General features: G+C 34.8%; 1 protein-coding gene across 2 annotated transcripts in view; it reads right to left on the bottom strand.

Moving 5' to 3' along the window:
* Positions 1 to 15,026, bottom strand: part of LOC122571373 (diuretic hormone 44) — an 80,168-nt gene extending 65,142 nt beyond the window's left edge. Inside the window, exon 1 of one of the 2 annotated variants that reach the window (XM_043735027.1) lies at positions 14,502 to 15,026. The gene's annotated coding sequence lies outside the window, so the exon portion shown is untranslated. Of the gene's footprint in view, positions 1 to 13,875; positions 14,407 to 14,501 lie in introns of those variants that run through there. The other variant, XM_043735031.1, reaches the window with a different exon arrangement.
* Between the last annotated feature and the right edge of the window lie 1,874 nt (positions 15,027 to 16,900).

Here is a 16,900-nt window from a genome sequence, read left to right as displayed (position 1 = left end):
CGAGTAATCGATGTCATAAAACAATGATCTATATCTTGATTGATTACGAAAAAGTTTGCAATAAATACTTTTATCCTGATCTCTACGACTTCATCGTTTATGGGAATAATATCATATTATTCTATATTAATCTCAGCATTCATACGACATAGTAATATCGTATCATTACGTCGTAGAAAAGTTATAAATCATAAAGATGTAAATATCGAGATAAAGGAATTTACTAAACTTCTTCATGATTTATATTTAAGAATCAGGAATTTACAGATAAACTTACAAGAATCATGTAGAATGTAGAGGAAAGTGAGCAAATATGAAATGGTGCCATTTTTTGTAAATCTGACAAACAAATATCTGTTAAACGGTTATAGGCTGTCATTTACTCTGACAACCGTTTATTTCGCTAAGAACTTTTTTCTGCAATACACTCGTGCAGAAATATGGCTCAAGTTACTAATATACGGATTCTGGACGCATGACAAATGTGCTAGTGCAGAGTTTGACACTTGCACATAGATTATCGCAAGTGGCTATTTATTTAATTAATTCTTTAGAAATGTGATTTTATAGCCAAAGTGTCTTAATCAATAAGAACGATAAAGCTACTTTTTGTTCGTTTCCCATATCGTACCTAATGTCAGTGTTCCACATTTGGCTACCTATTGCGTATTACAAAATAATTCCTAATAAAATCAAATTGTTTACGAAAGTAAACAAATACAAAAAATAACGTTAATTCAGTATCGAAAAATGTTCGCTACTGTCGTATCGTGGAATTGTCCGAAGGAAGTTTCAACGATTACTTAGAAAAATTGGAGCGTATCAAGAGGAAATTAGAAATGCCGCAGTATTCTTTCGTTTTTCTGAAGAGAGGCAAACACGAGGAAAAGTGATTTTCCTTGCGAGCCCTTCAATTTATTATCGGACCTTATGGAATCAAGGGGTGTCCTAATATTTACGAATACCAGTGTACACATTGACAAACCAATAAGTAGTGAAGTTAACCTCGACGACGTTGCTATGATTGCGCCAACCACTTTCTACGTTCAAAGATACATTACAAAATGAAAAGTTGCGCTTGTGCGCCGAACAGATAGCGAAAGTAATTGCAGGTAGCTAAAAGCGTAGCCAGGTGTAGCCGAGCACGAAAAAATTTCCTCGCGATTTCGATGCGTTCCTACGTAATCGGAAATGGAGTTCACGTGGTAATCGCGCGAACTCGACTCGTGTACGATCATAATCATTTCAATGGTCGATAAGAATGAACTCGAGTCTTCGTTTGAATGCGCTGCCACTTTCTACCGCCTCTTTTCTCCGTGGTTATCGCTTTTGTGAAGGTTGCTTGGCTGAAAGGGGCAGGGGAATTTTTGAGGGAAATTGTTCACACCCTTTACGATCTTAAGCAACGAATCCTCAAGGAGATCTTAATTCTTCAGAAGGTATTTGATAACGTCTCCGATGAATAATTCATTTAGTACTCTGCATTGTAACGAGATCTACTCGTTACTTTGCATAATTTACAATAAAAGCTGGATTTAAATTTACGCAGTTGAAGGATAAGCACTAAATTCTAAAGGAATTTAGTCATCTGGCAGTTGTTTTAATGTGTCGCTTTCTGGATTTATCAGAGCAAGTATTTCAGGGTTCTCTTGCATGATAATTTACTAAGATGTAATTAGATTGCAGACTTTTATGCATTTAAATGAAAGGAAATTTGAACACATAGAAATGCGTATAATACGTCAAAATATACGAAATATCCAAACTGTTTGTAATATTTATATAATAAGCAAACCAATTTCTAGGTTCAATTTTTTGTATTATTGTATATTCTGAAAGATACAAATTTCCATAAGTATCCGCAGTCTAGCAATAAAAATTAATTAGTTGACAAATGATAGAGCGTAGATTATAGATCTTTTTTATACATTTTTTAATAATTGTACAATTTTACGTTAAATAGGATAACTGGATGATTCTTAATCTACAAAATTTACCTGCAGAGTTTTTTCAATGTCACTAACTTTCTTTCCATCATGTAAGATAGATACTGATAGATGAAGTTCAATTATGCAGGAGGAACCACGTAATATTTTGTTTACACTGTTTCTTTGATTAATGATTGATTAGAGTGCAGTATAGCGCTCAACCGAGGTACAGTAGAACCTTGATTGTCGGAGCTAATCATCACGCATGCTGAAACTTTGTTCTCTTAGTTCCCAGTTCTTTCATTCGAAAAATATCCTTTACTTTTTTCTAACTATTTTACAAATATTAATATTAGACACGCAGGAACGACAGGTTTCTGAATAAGGATTTAACGATCTCTGTTCATTTCTACTCTCATTTTCCTCTTTCTTACGCACGCTTATCCTTAATTTTCCCACGAATCAACATTCCGATAATCGATCCTTTCATTAATCAAGTTTCCATTGTAGCAGAAATATTTTCCCTGTATTTCGAGCATTTGCAACCTCGATAAAAATTTATTTCCGATTATATGAACATATCTAGCAGATGCTGTGGCTGGCAAAAGTACTGGCACAGAAAATAACATTTCAAAACGTTTCGTATAACGCACGTAAATATAATAATACATAAAATATAATAAAAAATCCCGCGATAAGCGTTCGAATACGTTCACGAGCCACTGTCATTTCATCAATTTCCTCTACTCTTTGTTCCGTCTAGTTGACCGATTCCACAAATAAAAGCGACTCGAATATCACGGCCCAATTTCTTCTCGACATCGTGCGTGAAACGTTGACCCAGTCACGTGGCACGCAGTAATCTTTCTTTTTCCGAGTTCTTCAACTCGTTATCGAGAGCTGCTGTCCCGACCTTCAATCATAGTTGTCGTTTCGTATTGAACTGCACGGTTTTATCGCAGAGAGCAATGCCGCGACTGAAAATTACAACGGGCCGCGGCGACCAAGTGCGTTTCCACGACGAACGCCGCGATAACGATTTCAGCTCTTCGGCGCCGGTCACCGCGATAACCGAGCGATTTTTGCCAGTAGCCGCGTAATTGCTTCTAATTTTACGCGGTTTTATCGACGATCGTTGTCGCCGCGATTCTTTCTCTGCCCGTTGAACGCGAGTCTGCAGACACGCTGCGTGATTTATACTTTACACGTCCTACGTAATGATAAATTCCGAGACACGGAGTGCGCGATCGCCTCTCGCAAGACTAATTGCCGGCCTATCTCGAGAACCAGTTAGCCGATCGTAACATGGCTATTCCTATTCCATTATTAAGCATAACAACCGGTAGCTCGATAACGTTTCTCTCTTCTGTCTGGCTGTTAGCGGCGCGCGCTACACGCGTATCGCCCAAATTATTAATCGTCTAATCGTTTCGTGCTCTATTTGCGAGCTAGAATTCCAGAATCGCTGAAACCTGTTTGATTTTCAGCGTAGCATCGCGCTTTGACTTGCGTGCAACGTTCCCATATTTCTTTATGTTTTACTATTTCTGGATTTCTTTCTTTTTGTTTTTTGTACTATTTATATTTTCATGTTCGTGGATATTAATATTATTCGTATTCTAATATTTTGAACGCTAAAGCTCGATAATACGTTATTATCGGCTATAATGTTAGCAGGTGTCATTGGATATCGGTTGTTATTGGTAATAATGTTACTAGCAGTGGCGGCTTGCCCTTAAAAGCCCTTGCTTCATTATCGCCGATATTAAATTTATATATATTTATCTGGAAACCGTCATTTTCTCGTTTGTAATACGATACCGGTCGATAGAGTTTTATATAATAATTACGCTTATTAATGATATTATTTTTTCAAACCCTATTTGATCTTTTCTATTAGGTCGTCTGAACAGTTTATTTCGTTTTATAAGGAAATAATGGATGCACAATATTTTCTGTTCTAATAATGATAATTTTATATAATAATAATTTTAATAATTAATTTTAATAATTTAATAATTTTAATAATAATAATAAAATAATAATTTTATCGAATTACGTATGGTCCATTTTGTTTTATCAAAATAAAAATCACAACGTTCGACACATTAGGTTTCATGTTTGTATAAAAATGCATCGTTGTAAAAGACGTATCTGGAAAAGAAAAACACTTTTCGGACAACCTAATACTTTCGTTGCTACAGCCGCACTGCTGTAGATTCTTACGAGCCGCTGGTTACTAGATATCACTGGATAATATTAACGTACGGTATCGCTTGCATCCGCTTCATGTTGTTATATTTTTCAGTTAGGTTCGCTGGAACCTAAATTATTAACCGTCTAATCGTTTCGTATTTTATTTACTGGTTAGAATTTCAAAATAAATGTGCAAAATTTATTTAACTTGGATCCCAGTTTTACGTTTTAACTTACACGTAATGTATCGATATTTGTTATTGATTCTACCGCAATATTTTGGAATCTGTATATTACTTATATTTCGACATTTTTAAATTTTCATGTTACAACTTGATACATTCTTCGTTACTGTTGACATCGTTAGACATTACCAAATGTTATTAGCGTTTCTATAGTTAAATTTCTACAGTTATTAAAGAACTTTTATCAGTATATTATTTGCGTTTTATAAAACTTTGTCAAGCTTCATCGCCACTATAACCGGATATGGTTATCCTGATTACACGTATTGGTAGAGTTCGAAACCAATCTGAAAACGTACGTAGAAATTGTAAATCGTTTGCCGCAAATAGCGTGTAAAAAATCGTATACGAATGGTATAGAAAAATAAAAAATGAATCGTTTTGAATACGTAAAAGCGTACATATCTCTGTGATAAATATTTTAAAGCTTATATTTTCTGATTTGTCCCAAATTTTGCTGATATAATCACGATAGCGATCACGATACTAATGAAGTTTAAAAAACTTTCGTATAACGCGTGTTTAAAAATTTCTATTTTCGACACGATTTTTGATGCTTTCTATCGAAATTGTTTTTCAGTTTGGATTAACCAACACTTTTTACGTTTGCGTTCCGGATCAATTAAAAAAATTGCACTTTGTTTACGCTAAAAATTGCACATTGTGTTTGCTAAAGCGAGCTCGCACACAATAGTAGGAAAAAGAGAAATTTTCAAAAGTTGATCCACTGTCGTTGTAAAGTAACTTAAAAAGTCACAAGAATGCATGAAAAAGAGCGAAAAAATCCAATACGAATAACAATAGTAGCAATGCTATTCCACGATATTCGCTACAACCTGCTGCAAACGAAAAACTAAACCACAGTGCTGTACTTGTTGCATCAAAGGAATTAAAATTTCATCGAACAATATACCAATCAAAGGAACAAAGGATACGTTCGAAAAAGAACTAGAGGAACGCGTGTTAATTTCCAAAAATCCGGTGAATATACAAGAAAGGTAAAGGTAAATGGATAAACGTGATGAATATTTTCAAGCAAAATTTAAACGTTGCACACGATTGTTCTTTCACGAGAAGATATTTCGTTCTTTTTTTTATACATTTCTTTTTTATACAGTTTATTGTAAGTATCATATTTAAAATAACTGCGAAAAAAGTTCTCTTCATTCTGAATTTACTGGATAACACAAACGTTAATGCTTCCACGTTTTACCCTTATCATAAATCCCGTACAGCTTTATTATAGCCGTTACAATACATTACTCAAACTTGTCATAAACAGTTGTTTTATTTTAGCTTTTGCGATAAAGATCACGCGAGAAGTTTCACGCAATTACTTGGAGCTTGCAAAAATAATACCAGAATAGCGTATCGTACGAATAAAACCTGTTTGATATTATGAAAATGCGTGAACCAGCATATAACGATATTAGCTATATATAGAAATTGCAATATCGTTACAGTGCAATGGCAAGTGATATAATACATTGCCAATTACGTTTATTAGGAAACTAATACAAAGTTGAGTGAAATGTCGAAACTAAATTCTTTTGCTCGATGTTCTTTATAGTATGCTGTGTTCTGTGTTCACGAAATGTCAGAAGGAAGTGCCACGTGTTATCAAAGACACCATCGAGATCTGAGGAGCTACAAATATTTCATCCAAAAGAAATCGTGAAAGTTCACAAAAATTTTTTTATTCTATTATGAAAAAAAAATGTCGAAAAAATCGAACTTAGATACCATCCTTCTTTTTCGAAATCAACAATTTGTTAATTGTTAGCACGTTAATTGTACGCCAACTGCAGTGGCTAGAAAAATTATTTACACGTTATATTATAACATATTGTATCGTAACATTTAATATATCAACCCCTTGATGTGCGATTTAATTGAGATTAATTATTACCATTATTTATTTAAATTATAATCAGCCAGGAGAGTCAGACTCAGACTCGTTTGAAGCCAAAGGATTAATGTAGTAATCGAACGTATAATTATATTTAATATCTATATATTATAACGTATCATAACATCCACATATTACCTAATTAATTATGTCCAAGTTTATTAAATTCCATATCATTAGATGCTAGTGTACTTAGTTTCATATGGCTCCAAAAATTTGATAATACGAAAATATGTATATGTATATGTAGAGCCTGATAAAAAAGTCAAATACAGTCCACCGAGGTCAAAGGTGAAGCTGATTTTCAGCACGGACAGAGTATTTATATCTGACGATGAAGAAACGCCACTTAATGTTAGTCAATCCGGTGTAATTGTCCTCTTTTTTTTACATCAATAAAACACGAGTCGAATTTAACTTAAATTTGTTTAGCTAGAAGACGATTAAAAATTATTTTTATACCCACCCATGACCCCAGTATTTGCTTTTCGTCTCGAAACATTCATAAAAATCATTTTAATCGCTTCTCCTGATTCTCCCAAAATTTCGCTTAAGGATGCTTTCCGCTCATTTTCATCTCGTGATTAATCTTTCTCGGCGTCTCTCCTCTTTCTACAGGCTATTTCATAACACGTGGCAGCCGCTTCAGGCGACACAAAAACAATGGACAAAACTCATATCACAAATACGCGTCCTATCTGACCCTGCTTCAAACTTATGGCCACTTTTGTGTTTCGATAACGCGCAATTTCTTATCTTCACGGAAGATGCTCCAAACGACCATCCACGATCTGCCTACAGACCTTTGCAATCGTCGTATCGAAGAATTTCGCAATTTTGCAAAAATTCCATTGTACATGGAATGATGTTCTAGTCATTTCGAACACCTTCAATGAAGATAAGTTGTCGGACTATTATAACGCAAAAGTGTCTGTAACTTTGAAACAACGTCAAACACGATACATATTCGTACGAACATTTTTCATCTTTTCTTTTTTGTGTACCTTGCTCACTACCGATATCGTTAGTCCCACGTGTTATGAAACAGCCTGTATAAGCCTCTTTCAAATGTTCAGTTCCACGCTTATACATCAAACAGGTGGGAAAAAATTCATCGAAAAGTAAGAACAGGTGCGAGCACTTTTTCCAGCCACTGTACTTACAAGCGGAACGATCGGTGCGAATTTAACGACAGCTCGTTGACCTAGGACGCAACATTAACGAAAGCGTTTAATCTAGTTTACGGCAATACAGATGGCGATAATTTTGTTAAGGCAAGAGCTGTCAACGGCTCGGCATTGTCGACGCGGAACAATCGACAATATTCTATAGCCGATCTCGAGAAGCGTTTCCGATGGGAAATCGATGGCTGACGTACCGTTCGAAACTTTCGACGGGTTCTTGATTGCCGGCGATCAACCGGATTGAGATACGAAAGAAATTGAATTAACGATCAGCCGATCGGATGCACGGCGCCGGAAACGCTGCACTGAGAGGCTTAAAACGAATATATAGGAATATATACATATATATATATATAGACGGCAGACCCATCGCGTCGCGTTCAAAACTTTCAATGAAGTTCAACGAAAGGAAGCTTGTAATTCGCGAGCAGAACTGCAAGATCGAAATGCACCGTTCCCAGAGCCATATCGCTGCGTTTCCAGGAAGAAGACAGAACAACGCACCTCGAGGGAGGAAAACTCGAGTTTACCCGCATCTTTACCTTTACGTTCGTCCGAAGAATCTCTTAACTTCCGGTTGACATACTATGCCGAACAGAAAGTAAGAGTTGAATTTCCAATGATGCATTCCGAATCGCACGGTGCAAGTTTAGCGTAAGTTTTTCCGCTCGAATACCCCGTCGTTTCATCTGCTTCTCCTCCGTTCGTTTTTTAAATACCCGAGCGTAACAGGAGCCTCGAAATTGAAGTTCCACCCTCAGCCAGCCAGGAGATGAATTTAATTTGAAAATTGGATAATTGTTTTTCATATGGTCGCTGACGGTAGATTTAGCGAAGTTCTGAACGCGACGAGTTCTGAACTCGTTGCGGCGTATTAAGAGTTCCAGCAGATCGATAGTTATGCGTATCCCTTGGACGAGGAACAAGGGGATACGGATGAAAGAAGAATACGTGATCCTTGTAAATCCTTAACGCTTTTCTTCCAACTTTACTTTTATAACCGACAGAAATAACATAAGATAGCCGTTGCTGCTCTGACACGTAAGAAATTTCATCTGGTTGATCGTTTTGTTGCCTGAATAGAGCAATTTTAGTACACGAGAGACATTTATCCCTGGTTTAACGGTGTATACGCGATGTAATAAAAATGGAGCTTTTGCACCAAATGCACTGCGCTTTATTTTAATCTGCTCGAGTAGAGTGAAAGGTATAATGTTAGACCGTGTTCTAAAACTTTACAAATCTTTTAAAACGATTAATGTTATGTCGTTTCATAAATTATCGCCTTTTAAGAGTTCCAGACAACGGATTACGACAGTAGTTTTATAGGAAAAAAAGAAATATTGGGTTGACAACTAAGTGATTGCGGATTTTGTCATTACCACCTAATGTCCAAAGTGTCCAGACACTTCTAACTAATTATGTGTCAGTAATTGATCGGTTACATATTTTCCTCATCATTTCTTTGTCATTATCACCTAATGACGAATTCCGCAATCACTTAGTTGCCAACCCAATAAAAGAGTTAATGGAGAAATGGCGAGGAAAATATGTAACGTAATTAGTTAGAAATGTCTGGACACTTTAGTCAGACGCTGCAGATTTACAGCATGTAAATTTAATCAAAGTGTAGAAATTAACGATAAATTAGTAACTGTAAGAAACGCTACACGGTTGGAATGTAGAAATGAAACGATCAATATTTTCTGTATCATTAAATATATTCAGATATTACCGATAATGCCAATGTTTGTATACTTTCAGGACACAAATATGTATTTGTAGAAATGTATGTTATAGTAAACAGTTATATTTGTATGCAACATAGTCCTCTAGAGTTTAGATTTAATTTCCTAGGATTAGTTTTCTATTGCATATTGCCTCTCAAAAATCTATTTGATCAGATTAAATTACTTTAATTAAATGAATTAATTATAATACACTTTTAAACGTAATTATGGTGATTGCGAAGAATAAGATCACTGCAATTTGATTCACCTGCAATTTATCACGAGAAATTTTATCATATTGATTCATCGTATCATAGCAATAATTGAGAATAGTAGCAAGTAGAAATTATTAACCTTCGATGTTTAAAGGTGATATCTATTTATGATAACACGAACAATAACCTGTTAAAGTATGATAAACTTATTTTCCTGATATTTTCTCAACACGATCATACTAACTCACGTTTAAAGAAATGTTTATAAAAACACTGATAAAAGTCTTTAGAAATATTTGTAAAATCGTACACCCATTTAAAAAAATATACGAAATATCCCACATTATAGGATATTTTTCATGTCATGTAGACGTAAAAAGTGAAAACTACATCTTTTTATCTAATTTTTAACTATCTTATTCTAAATATTTATAAAAGCGACCATCTGAAAAAATAGAAACGTACGAAATCGTCCCTACACACAATATTTCCTATACTAAATCAAGAGTTTTCCTAAAAGCTATCGTTAACTGTTTCGTTCTAAACATTCGCAAAAGCATTTTCTTATTTGAAAAACATTTTATACCATATTTTTAATACTAAACCAAAAACTGTATAAACATATTATTGGTAGAGTATAAAAAAAAAAATAAAAGCTACGCTTTTTCCACTTTTAGAAGACGTCATCGTCAAAGTCGTATCTCGATAGAAAGACCACTCATGTAGAAAAAGTGATATTTTTATTTCGCCATTCAGATTCATCCGTATGTCACAGATCTTTGAATTGACATTTAAATGGGGCAACGAATCAACGTAAAATAACAGAGCTGCGTGCACGCGTCAAGCAACGCACGAAGGCGGCACGAATAGTTTCGCGGTGCAATATGGAGGAAATCCAATATCCTCGATACCCGCAGGAATCATAGCCAGGTCTCTAGTCCCGTTGGGTCTAAATGCAATCGCGAAAAGAAAGAAGGAATCGCGACTATTTACGATAAACACGGTTTATACAATCCTTGTATTTACTTGGGCGAATCGTCTTTCCTTCGATTACCTATTACTATCAAAACGTAGTCTTACATCGCGATAGAATTTCTAATCCTATTGCACATGAGAATACAGAACGTTCCACGTTGAAAAATTCAATTCTCGTTTAAGTTTAGGGACAGATATTAAATTTGTTCGATCAAAAGAAAAAAAAAGAAAAAAGAGAGAAAGGTCTATGAATAACTAAGGGTTTAGCGATAAGAATTTACAGCTCGCAAATAAGTTGTCTTTACCGACAAGAAATTATTTACAAAATAGAAAGAAATATGTGAATAGAGATATTTGCAATATTCTAGAAAGTCTTACGTTGCTTCTCGCATACAGTGGCTGGCAAAAGTATTCGTACGCTTACTATAACGCTCTTATATTTATATCGTGTTATGTAAAAAATTTTGAAATTTCATTAGCGCTGTAACGAGACTTTCACGATTACGTTGGCAAAATTTGTAGCCAGTCCGAAAGTATATACGCAAGTTGTAAGATATTTATTGCGAGCTTGTTATTTAGTACAAAATTGATGTACAGCGTGAATAATCGCTTTAAGTACACAACAAGGGTGAAAAATGATCGCACTGAATACTGCGAGGTTTAATATCGCGGATTGCCTATTTAAACAGTTTTCTAATCTCTGCAAAATGCAGGAACTGATGTAATTTCGCTGTCGTACACTTGTCGCAATCAATAATTAGGAATTTTATATTTCCATTTCTTCTTAACGTCGTCACTACGTATATTTGTTCCAAATATCTTGCAACTACCGTATACATTTTCAGAATCGTTTAAAATTCGATCGATAAGTCACGATAATCATCATTACAGCGTTAATGAAACTTCAAAACCTTTCGTATACTGCAAATAATATTTCAAAACGTTTCGAAGCAATTATTAATATATCAATAAAAAAATTCTGCTATATGCGTCCGTCGAATACTTTTGTAGTCTCTGCAAAATATATGTAGATACTTGTACTTTTCTATTTTTGCAGATGTGTAAAATTTGTAAAATTGCAATTTTTTGCAATTTTCCAGAACTTTTTTTTTTTGTATATTTTCAGAATCGTTTAAAATTTCGAAAAAATATAATCATGATAGTTGTGGCTTACTAATAAAATTTTAAAATGTTTCGTATAATATACGTAATACGTTCACAAAGGATATCGACGTGTGTATGGATACTCTGAGTTACTGTACAACATCAAAGATAGTAACTGCACTAAATTGTACGGAATAAAATTCGGATATTATGGTGCAATGATTCACTTTGTTGATATTAACAAGTGTACTTTGGTCATTCTATGTCACCTGTACTTTTTTATTTTATTCTAATAGCGCAAATTGTTTATCTTGTTTGCGATCTTATTTGTAAAATCTTATCTGTGATCGATTTTCATCGTTTTGCAGTATGTATTTTGTTTACGCCATGTCGAAAATAATCTAAGGGCTTCGTGTATAATAATTAGTCTAGGGATTTTTATGCATTCATAATAAAGTTAGATGCACAATGATATGCAAAGTGTACTAGAATGTAAAAATATATAAAAATTCCAGAATAAATTTCTCGTTACAATATTTAGAGAACGATACAGAATTTTTACTTATTTTCCAGACTTTATAAAAATACGAATTTCCACAAAAATTGGCAATTTAACAATAATTTTTATTCTCAATTCGCCATACGAGGCTAAAGAATTTTAGAGACTTCAAATATAATTTTAAAGGAAATATCGATACGAATTATGTATAAAATAATATAGATATTACTAAGTTTTTATAAATTACTTTGTTCGTAAATTATAGAAGTTTCTAAATAAATAAAAACCAATGGGAAAATTTACGGATAAAAAAAACTGAGAAACTGAGAATAAATAGAAATTCGAGTGATTATAATTCTTGTTGTTTGTGCAACAGTTTCTACTCCCGATTGCATAGAAATAATGGGAAATAAGTTTGTACAACGAACACGACGTGGTGAAATCATATTTCTATTTAATTAACTTGTAGGAAATTTTTGTTACCCGAGTACGAACGTTATTGTTGTTCTTAGAAAAATTCTACAGCTGCCTACAAATTTATGTAAAAATATACAAAACCAACTGTGCCACGCTATTCTGTAATTTTTCTCACAGTATACAAATCATTAAAAATTATCAACAATTGTCATCATAATTAAGAATGAATAATGAACCGTCGACATACATATATCAATTATTTATTTGCGAACACGAACCTACGTGCATTATGAAGAAAATTTTATCGTTGATTGAACGACTAATATTTTTTACTGTTATTTTCTATGACACATCGATTCTTTAACAATTTCCATAGTGTTTTCAACACCGGATTATTCATTCCACGTTTTAAGATATGCCGTGCAAAAATCGTTCCAAATGTGTGACGAATCATATTAAAACATAAATTCAAAGAAATAAAATAATCGTTAAAATACGAAAGTATCGAAACATATGTATTTTGTAGTATTTACTTATATTTTAATACACTTTATAACATATTTAATACTATTTTTGTGTAATATTATCTTAAAATATGTAAGTACAAATTAAAATGTATAAAGTAACTAAATAAATCATATTAAAATATACCTCGTAAGATCTGCTTATTCAACAACCACAACGAACGATAATAAAAACGGAAAAATAAAAAGCAGTCTATTTTCCAATTAGTTTCAGCCTACCAATTTCCAATATAAGAGAAAGCATAGTTTCAAACGTGTTACTTCGTGTCGCGTTCAATATACAATTAAACGATCAATAAGCGAAACCTGGAAAATCGCAGGAACGCGAAAAGTCATACCCGTTTCCTACGATTAACGGATGGAACAGCACATTTCGTTCACTTCGCGACGTACACGTTCAACGAACAGTTTCACGAATTTCCTGAAAAACGGTTAAGAAGAGAAAATTAAGAACCGAATGCGGCGTTCCGTGGATCATTTGCGGCTTCCGTATTCCATTTCGACAGCGAAGGAACGAGCTAATTAATGTGACGAGTTGGCGGTGCAGCAAGAATGGTTTATTCCAAACACGCAACGCAACGCGATATCACGCGAATGGTGCACGGTTGATCGTTAACCTCTGACGTTAACTTAACAGGTACGGGAGAAGCGAAACGTTCGTAAGATGCGGAAAACGGATAGTCGAACTATTTCGGTACGCATGATCTTCGCTTGTTTGAAGAATTGCTACGTTAATACGTAAATTGTGACGAAATGTGACGTTTTCGGTGTATGAATCATTGTTTGAGCGTACAGCTTGGCCGTGAGTAACAGTAAACCAAAGTAAATTCTCAAAGGTCAAAAATAATGCGTTTTCGACGAAGCGATTCGGAAGAAAAAAAGGAAAAGAAGAGAAGAGAAGAGAAGAGGAGGAACACGATACCTTCGATACTTTCGCTCTTGCGTTTACCTTATATGCTATCGATTTACTTGACCGCCACGGCTCGAAACTGCATAATTGATCGTCGTTCTTTGCAATGTCGTTATCATCGAGAAGGATTAAACGTCTGTATCCCGCGAACACTTCTCTGCCAGTTCAGCCGAACTATAACTTTCCAATCTCTTTAATTCCCTAATCAGCCTTATCAATCTTCTTATTTTCCGCATCTGTCACTTTATTGCCGCACTTATCTGTTTCGTGGAGCGAAACACCGCCAAATCCCCATTCCAACGAATCACTATCTAACCCTAACCGCGCGGAAAGAATAACGTAACTTCGAATGGTATCGTTTGCCCGTAATCTCCTACTAATCTGGAGATCGCGTATCGCACTGTAATCTTCAACCCCACGGCGAGGCGTGCGTAATATTCGTAACGTGGTAATTGCTGGAGGACCTGAGTAACGAACGCGGCGAAGGACGAGACAGAGATTATCGAGGCAACCACCGCGAAACACTCGCAACCGCAACGAACGACAACACTCGCTTCTCCTATCGCGTCTGTCGATTTTCACCGTCCTTGTCCCGCCAAAACGAGCGTCGACTGAGAGCACGATAAAGAGAGGCGGATATGAGAAAGATAAAATTGAACGCTTACCTCGAAAATTAGAAAGCGATCGTGCAATTCCTGTCCGATGGGTCCAAGGTCCTCTTGTCACAGATAAAAATTTTCTGCCGGAGACAGAGGCGACGAAGAAGAAAAAGAAGAAGAAGAAAATCGAAGGAACGACTCGAAGTAAACAGGCGTTTTAGTCGACAGCGGCTACGGGGGAGATTTTCGTTTATCGATTTGCTTGATCCTGACAGAGCGAGTTCCGATCCTTTGCAGACAGCCGATAGTGTACGATGTTTGCTGGAACGTAGCTCGATTACGATTGTACTCGGGTGGAAGATAACCGAACTGTTTCTTCCAGGGATAACAGGTGGTACGCAGGACTTCCTCACCGTGCAGAGTGCTAACGACGTGTGACGTTGAGGGCTCGGTGCGAGAGGGCTTTTATAGCCGACCGTGCCGGCTCGGCTCGACTACGCTCGACACGGCTTGCCATAGAGAGGAGCTGTTGGCCCTACAAACCGATTTGTCCCTTCGCCCGTTTCCACACTCGCCTCCCCTATGACCCTTGATCCTCTTCGATCAGGATTAAGGACCCGGTGCTGAAATTAACAGCCGCTCGATGATAATTGACCTGTTAAATGGTCGACGTCTCGTCCACGCGATATTTCCATATTAACATTTCATTTCGATATAGTTGTGCTACAATTATAGAAACAATCGACCGCTAGATATTTACGTATTTATGACAAATCTAACGTTACGGGAATGTGGAAAATACGCGTGTTTAAACTGACTGTATCATAGTGAAAAAGTATCTGTAAGTGCGCATTCCTTTTTTGCAATGAAACGCTTTTTTATTAGGTTCTATTGTTTCATTCGTGCAGCGTCAAATTTTTCTGATCGTACGGAAGTATCGCTAAATGATAGAGAATTTATTATATAGCATCTAATTAAGTATAAAGTGTAATGATAAGTAGAGTGATGGAGAAACGCTTTTTGCAGTCACTGTAATGTGCAAAGTAAGCGTGCAAAGTATCCAAAATATATTATCGATTGTAACGTGACATCTAACGAGTGAGACAAATTTTTGCTTTGCTTCTTTTTCTTCGATTGCGTTCATAGAAATGTAAATTTGCGTAAACACTCGCTGTCTAGCAATTGTAATTAAGCTTTACGGTTCTTAACTTCCCAATTTTTATTAAGATCAGAATAATTGCTTCTATCAACTTTTGCATTTATTCTTATCTCAAGTTTTTGCGTGAAAGTCGATGCACAATTGGTCGCGTTAATATTCGAACACAGTACAATCTCTGTGTTTGTTGCTTCGTATAAAAAAAGGGTGATTTAAATATCGCGTTGCTTATTCTATTGTAACTTGAAAATGCGTAAACAATACGCATTTACGTTCCTAATAGTAACGATTAATTGTATAATTCGTTTTTAACGAAAAGGATATTGTCTTTGTTTTTTAAATTCCATGTGGACTTTTACTTTTCTTCTAATATTTCTATAATTAATAGCAATAATTTAGCAATTTTATAATAACTTCTACCCTTCCTTCCATGATAAATCTGAAATAGTCTTTTACCAAAACCAGTATTCTTTCCTTTTCTCGACGTGTTAAATTTCTTGGTGTAATATAAAGATATTGACGTCAATTTCTCTTCTGCCGTTAATTATACTAAGTAATTATACGAAATAAATCTATTTCGTAGCGCATATTGTTTTCAAGAATCGTTAGATTGACGAACGTGCACAAATGTTCGAATATTAATGTTACGTGAAAATAGGACGACTCTTTGTTAAAAATCTTTTGTAAAATTAAACATTGTTGCTATGAAGAAATTGTTTACGTATCTTCTTTCTTACAGAAAGTAACAAATACAGAGATTGTGCTGTATTTGAATTTGTATTGTATTTATTTGTATTGTATTCTATTGTATTTAGCATAATTGCATACTGTCGAATTTTGTATTTTTTAAATTTGTTTCATCGCGCTTATCAACGGATATTTTTTCCTTTTTTAAATTATATTAAATTATAATATATTTCCTATTATCATACCTTATATTAAAAACGAGCAAGCGTCTAAATATTATATTTTTGAACGACGACGTACGTAAAATTTACAAACATAAAAACAGACATTTTTTTCAATCTTCCTACCAATGTTCGAGTACTTTCAAACTTGAAGATTTCCAACGAGTGTACAAAATTTTGACCCGATTCGAATGCTTCATTTGCAACTATTTACTACACAATTGAATTTGAATTTATAATTGTTTATTACATTATTGAGTTTCGTTTTTTCAATTTTGTTTTATTATTGTGAGAGAAGAATTGCAAGATTACTTGCAATTTCATTTGTCGTTACTTTTTCCTTCACTAAAAATATTATTCTTTTTTTTAAGGAATTGAAGTATTTGTAGCAATGCGATAAA

This window comes from Bombus pyrosoma, linkage group LG10 (genome assembly GCF_014825855.1).
Source record: "Bombus pyrosoma isolate SC7728 linkage group LG10, ASM1482585v1, whole genome shotgun sequence".
Taxonomy (NCBI): Eukaryota; Metazoa; Arthropoda; class Insecta; order Hymenoptera; family Apidae; genus Bombus; species Bombus pyrosoma.
Note: the sequence above shows the minus strand (reverse complement) of the source record. Positions and strands in the feature narration are given on the sequence as shown.